We start from the raw sequence: 7233 nt of genomic DNA on the forward strand, positions 1-7233 counted from the left end.
CCCTCATCCTCCTCTGGATAGTTCTTGAAAACTTTAAAAAGCCTGAAGGGGTATAAATGGACTGGAAATTTGGATTATTAAAAATAATCTACTGGCTAAAACTGCTTCTCCTCACTGAAAGGTGCTCCTGTAACTTGTTTGTAACCTTAGCTAACAGCTAGCTAGTCCGTATCTTCGATATAGCTACCTAAATAATTACTGTCTGAATGAGTTTCGAAAAGGCACCAACTCATATATGAATTTATACATTTATGATAAACAACAGTTATCAACAGAGTGCCATGAAAGTTTTATTACAGGTGAATAATTCTCAAAGATTAGCTTTAATTACTCTCAGTTGAAGCAATGAGAGGTGGTAAGGAATAAAGTGGTTGTGTTAGGACTGTACTAAATGTCTGTTATGTAGATATTAACATTAGTAAACGTATTTTGTAGGCCTATCTGATACCAAGTGGTCACTACACAATCCATATTACATTACATTACATGTCATTTAGCAGACGCTTTTGTCCAAAGCGACTTACAATAAGTGCATTCAACCTGACGGTACTAGACATAGACCATAGGAATCAAGTAAGTACATAACTTCAAGAGCTAACTGTCATTGCTAAAGGAGTGCTATATGTTAAAGAAGAAAAGAATAGAAAATAATAAGAGCTTTTAAAAAAAAATATATATATATATATATATATGTTAGGTGACCATGACTTAACCGAGGTATTGTTGGAAGAGATAGCCTGCGGCGGATCCGTTGCTTAGTTTTGTCTCGTTATTTTCCAATTAATTTCCCTCCAAAAATCAATTTTTGCTGTCTTAACAGATCTTTAGGAATCTGTTACAATGCTTTCCATGTTACTTGTCGCCGGTTGTTCTGGCATCCCAGTGCACAACAGCTATCTACCATGCTCACTACAGCAGGTGAAGAAACTATGGCTGCTGGTAGTCACTTGCTGCACAGGCTCTTTCCTGTCAATATGGTGGTGTTTTGATTTTGAGTAATTGTGTGATGTCACCTTACAATCTCTTGCCAGCAAACAGTTTATTGATTATGACTTATATTTACTGTTGTAGTTTAGGTGACCTCTATTGGCTGTAGTAAGTGACAGGTGGAGAACAGGATGCGGGGTGATGGAGCATAAAGACCTTGAAGGGCGGTTGGGTGGATGAAGGTGGTGACGGACAGCTCACACAACCCAGGACTTTGACCCCTGTCCTGTTTGAAACAAAACAGTCAAAGTTTAGTTAATTTAATGTAACTGGTTGTGTTTTATGTGGTTAATTGACATCATCAAACCACTAGTAGTTTTGTTGCCTAGTAGTTGCATTTCTTCTGTCACATGTTTAAAACTGCAACCATGCGACTGTTTCACAAGATTTAAAAGTTATATGTTGTTTTTCAAGTCAATAACTAACAACCTTTTCTGTTGTTTATATAAGGATGTGTTGGATTTATCAGACTTTAATTAAAAGAAGTTACACAATTATTCAAATCATCAGAGAGGTAGAATTGATAATTGTCTGCACAAAATTAGATACGATGATTTTGAAATATTTGACCTACAGGTTCCATGTAGATAGAGAATAGTAAAGGACCGTGGACTGATCCTTGTGGTAATCCTTGATTGTAACTGAGAATTAATTGTCCCCCATAACTATTAAAAATACTATTTTAGAGAGATACAAAATAAACTGTATCAAGAGTTGAAGTAGGATCTAAAAGCAATAAAACAGAATTGGTTTTAATCCTTCAATTTACAGAGTCATAACTAATATCTGAGGCCATGAGAATAAAATAGCACCTGAAGGCCTAAAACTATTCTGTCTCTCAGCATGTGTAGCCTGTTATGTCTCAGTTTGTCTAAACTGAAGCCTTAAACTGTTGTGGGAGCCTTTGGTCACAAGGTTATCCTCCAAGGGACTCAGATAGTTGTGTTAGCGCTGAGGTCACACATTAAGCAAGCGGGATGAAGCTCCGGAGGCCAGAAAACAAGAAGAGACAGCGCAGCTTTAATTACAGGAACAGCCCTGTGTGTCATATCAGGGTGCAGTGTTTTCTATCAACTGCTGAAAAAGAGGAGGAGGGTGTAAAGGCTCCATATCTCCACCTTCTTTCAGCCTCCTCTTCTCTGCTCTTTTCTACACTATGACACTTTCCTCTGGGTCATCCGAGGTCACAATCAGCTGAGAGGGAGGCTGCACAGACTGCAGCTGCTCAGCTGGACTCTGTCTTGTTTCATTAACGCTAAGTAAAGCAGATCATACCATTCCATCAACACCACCTGTTGGTCAAGAGCACGACCCATTCACTATACGTCTACCATATCGTCTGTCTTCATACAGCAACCTGTACTTTCCTTGCCCCCAACTCTCCACATGTCACTACTTTTACTGTTGAGACTGTGTGGAGTCATTGTAGATGCTTTCTCCAGTGAGACAAAGCGAACCTGGATGAATGGCTGTGTTTGTTCAAGGGCAAATAGAAAATTGTGATTTTGTAAACACCATTCAAGCAGGGTGTTTCACAGGTTGCTGGGAAACCAAAGACTGGATTGTATCATGTGGCTTTGGCAATAAAAAACTAGTAGACTGTGGTTTGATATTAATGTCAGATATTAATGTCATTGTTTGCAAAACAGGAAATGTAATTGATGCTTGAATGAGCAAAGCTGTTGGTCGCCAACAGGATGAAAATGTTAATAGAATAAACCTAAAAGACACCTTTGTTAATTTCTGAACAAACTAAAGTTAAGTGATCGCTATCAACTATTTCACCTTGCATTAAAGGTATTTTATGATTCCTCCCACAGTTGCACAGCAGCAGCAGCAGCAGCAGCTTAGATGTGCCTACTTAAACACTTTCAAGAACGGACAAGCTGCTACATGCTCACATACAATTTGGCTCAAGTGTGTCATAACACTTCACTAGAAAATGTGCATGGACCATAGGTTACATGCCACAAATGAAGCACTGGGATTAAGTTCCACTATGGTGTTTTTTTGATAGCAAGGTTCTTTAAACTACAGCTACTGTTTTGGTTTCTGCACAGAAGGTAAATCCCAGAGAGTAATTCATCTATGCTCTGAGGACATGCTTTTGTGGGATTTTTCCTTAATTTAGTTACTTATATGTTAGGAATTGAAAAAAAAATCTCTTTAAAAATGTATTCATTAGTAATATCTCATTTGTTTTCTCTCAGGGATGCAATCAAACCAACACCGGCGCTTTTACTGAGGTTTCAAAAACAACAGCTACCTCTCCAGCTCCCTGAGGATGGACTTTTCCTGAATCCTGAATCCTGAGAACCGCTTCACATGGTGCACCCGACGCCTGAAACAGCAGAGTGGCGCAGACGCACCGTCAGCCTCCAAACCTAAGCCACAAATTATGTCTGGTACATGGAAAAGATCATGTGGCCCTGCAGCGGAGTAGGGGTGGTGAGAACGAGGAGTTTGGTGGTAACTGGGTTGGGATTGGACGGATACGATTTACATTCCTCTCCAGGGATGTGATATCAAGACAAGGTCAGACCAAGGCTAATACATAAGACTCTGAGGAGAGGGAGGAGGAATCTAATCTTTACTCTTTACTCAAAATGACTTTTTTTTAAAAAGGTAGAATACAATCACATATTTTATATTAACTCTGCAGGTTGCATAACTTTGTATAAGATACAATCAGTCTTGCATTATATCAATTACCTACATCTTTTTAGATTTGCCTATTTTATATAGACATGCAGCAGATGCCTTGCACGCCGTGTTTATCTAACATATATTTGGTATATTGAAAGGTTTTTAATGCATTTTAGGAGTTCTTTTCAAGGAAATACCTCAAACTCCATCAATGTCCCATAGCACATTCCTTTTCATTTGAATAGCCGGTGCACAGACTAACCTCAATGCCCAGAGGAACCTCATTGTAATTGCAAAAGAAATGTAACACTGCAGGCTAACACTCTAATCTGAACTGAGTATTCTTGTCACACATGGAGCTGAAAAAAGTTAACTTCTCACTTAAGGGTGACTTTCTCATGGATATCCTAATGTTTTCAGAAGGATCCATAATATAAGTTGGATTTTGTTCATTTATATATGCATGTTAGTTTATGAAAGAGAATCAGAGACTGCAGGAAAAATGGTAGATGAGGGTAAGGTATCTCCAGCAGCAGGGAGGGGAAAATATCCTGACGAGATTAGTGTCCATTACCAAACAAATTTCTGCTACCACCTACAACACTCATGACAGCCCTCAGTTCAACCCTCATAGGAGTGCTGGCAAAAAAAGCCCCACACGCTTTTGTCTTCGTGGCCATGTTCCCTCGACACCAGAATGAAACAAGCTCTGTTTTCTTGGTTGCCGGGTCTGAGAAGAGGGGGCGAGTGTGCTTTAAGAAGGGTGTGGGAATCAATTATCCCACTCAAGAGACATGCAGGACCAGTGGGTATTGCTTGGGATTAGTGTCCATTCTTGTCATGTACTGACAAACCCTCCTGCTGATCTCCTTAAAACCAGGTGTTATTAAGAAGCACGGCCCTTACTGGGGGCCTGTAGGCTTTTGAATACCCTTTAGGAATGAGTGACAAGCTTATAATGTAAAAAAAAAGTGCATTCCTGTGCTTTCATGTGCTCACCTGTGTGAATTGTGTGAATGATATCAAGCACGAGTTGAAAGTGAAATCATGCAAACAGCAAATTCAGAAGACTTACAACATTAGCTGTGCTGCTTTTAGTAATCCTGTTGTTCAAACACATATACTATATATCATATTGTGTCAAAACAGTTTAAATCTTTTTATTTAATTTTTAATTCAAGCCAGGTAAGCTGCATTGACTTCAGAACCAGCCACTCTGGCACACAGTATTATAATGGTATAGTATCATAATATTTTGACAAATGATGGGATTGTTTACCATTTAGAACTGAATAGGATAAGAAGGTTGATACCACTGATGTCTCCCTATTAAATATGAGGTATCAGATAGCAGCTCGTTTGCTTAGTTAAGCATAAATAAATTCAGAATTAGGAAGCATGCTATGTCTGAAAATAACAATAGTCATGTTTCCATTTACAAATTTCTATGTGCATTTTGAAGATTTGCATGAGAAACATGCTGGAATGGATGGAAACACAAAAATTCGGTAAAACTATTTGATGCGTGCTTGAGGGTTTTTTTGTCTTTTCTGGAAAAAAATTTGTTTCCACTCCAGACAAGCTGACATGAAAGAAAAAATATGAACTGTCCAATTGAATCCAATTCCTGAAGACTTCCTCTCTCATTCATTCTCTACTTCTTCTACCATTTACTGACAGATTAACCTAGAGCAGCACATTACATTGCCATCTTCTGACGAAAGAACGTTCATGCAGCTTAGTTTATTCGCTCTAAACCAGTTGATGGAAACGGCCCTAATTTGCATTTTCTTAAATGCGACATTTCAACATAAGCTTTGACTTTAATGGAAACATGGCTAAAAATCTTGATTGTTTGAATGCATCTTAACTCAAACTCCTCAATTAGATAGGTTACCGTCGGTACGTTTTTTCATAAGCAGTTAAATGGGTTTGTTGATGGGACCGAGAGTTAGGAAGCGGTAGAGGCACAAAACTGCTCGAGTTTGCTGAAATGCTATTCAAATCCCAATTCAGCAGGTGAAGGATTTGGAGATGGTACTCTGATTAGTTTAATTCATGCAAACACCCATAACACACCTAAGATTAATTAAGAAACTAACTTCAACCCCTTTGGTCCTTGTGCCTTAATTTGTTTCTCGATTATGTGCGGTATAACTGGTGAACGTGGAGTTGGACACACCCTTAATGCACTTGCACCATTCACTTTAGACCTCGTGCTATAGATCATCTAAATAAGGCTGTATGTGTTAATAGTGAGCTTTAAAAGGTGCTGGTAGGTGGATTTTTTTTACAATTTGACAAAGCCCACAGAGCTGTTTCCACCTGTTTCCAGTCTTCATGCTAGGCCAAGCTTACTGTCTGTAGCCTTATATTTAACAGCCAGATATGACAGTGGTATCAAACTTCTCATATTACTGAAAGTGAAAGCTAAATGTTTGCTTTAAAATAACCTTCCACAACGCAGCGAGTCAACCTGTCATGTTCACTCATACTCAGATAACACACCATGCAAAAGCTGAATAACTGGTGATCTGTTGACAGGACCGATCATAAGAGATCCAGTATCATGTGAAACACGCAACCGTAAATTATCAGGCTTGCTCACTTTAATCTCTAATTTGACGTGCTATTTTGTTTACACACTGTAAGTAGAAACTTGGCTCTGTGAGGCCACTTGGCCCATCTGGGTCTGTTTGTGATCTGCGGTGAACGGGCTGGATATTGTTTGAGAGTGGGAATGAATAGACTTCATCCCGAATCCTGGCAGGAGCGCTCCCCAGGTGTAGTTGAGAAAACCTGGACCCTTCCCAAGTTCAGATGCCTCTCTCTCTTTACATGCCAGGAATCAAGGTGTGTGCGGACACAAAAGATGTCAGGTGGTAGCCGTGCCACTGAAAGGTGTTTACACAGGAGTTAAGTAGGGTTGTCCCTGACTAAAGACATTCTCAGCTGGCAAACAGTCAGTGGATATTACTTACAAATCAAGAGGTCAACTTAGTCAACAAATCTGGCATAGTGCTTCTTTTTTATTACGGCTGTCATGCAAGAAAATAATGCCGTAAATATTGCTCTAATGCCAGAGCAATTCATTTAATCGTCTACTGAGTCTGGGTTGTGAAATAATACTTTACAATGGTAAGATTAACCTTAGTTTCAGTAAGTAGAAAGACTCTATCGTTACAGGATTTGCTTAATTATACGAACATGAACTTGATGCATTTAACATTCATGTAACTTTCTAACACAAGTGTGTCAATAGAGTTTGCATGTTAGAGGATCTTTTCTGTGACAATAACTAAACGTTTTGGTAATCTCCAGATCTTATGCAATCGAATGCGTAGGAAGAGTAAATATTTTTCAAGAGCAGGCCTGCCAAAGCGTTTGGATTACTTGCCAGAATGATTGATAGTTTGCCAATTGATTTATGGTGCTCAATATAATATTTTGCAAAGCGATTAAAGGTTTCGTCTTCAGTTCTTGCAAAATCGCCTAGAGTTATATTTGCGGATAAATTTGCTTTCTTCGTTGTGAACTGTGGATGAACTCATGGTTTAGGAGAAGTGATTGCTGTGCCTAGCAAAAGGCAAGACCAGACTG

Source organism: Centropristis striata, chromosome 11, assembly GCF_030273125.1.
Source record: "Centropristis striata isolate RG_2023a ecotype Rhode Island chromosome 11, C.striata_1.0, whole genome shotgun sequence".
Lineage (NCBI taxonomy): Eukaryota > Metazoa > Chordata > Actinopteri > Perciformes > Serranidae > Centropristis > Centropristis striata.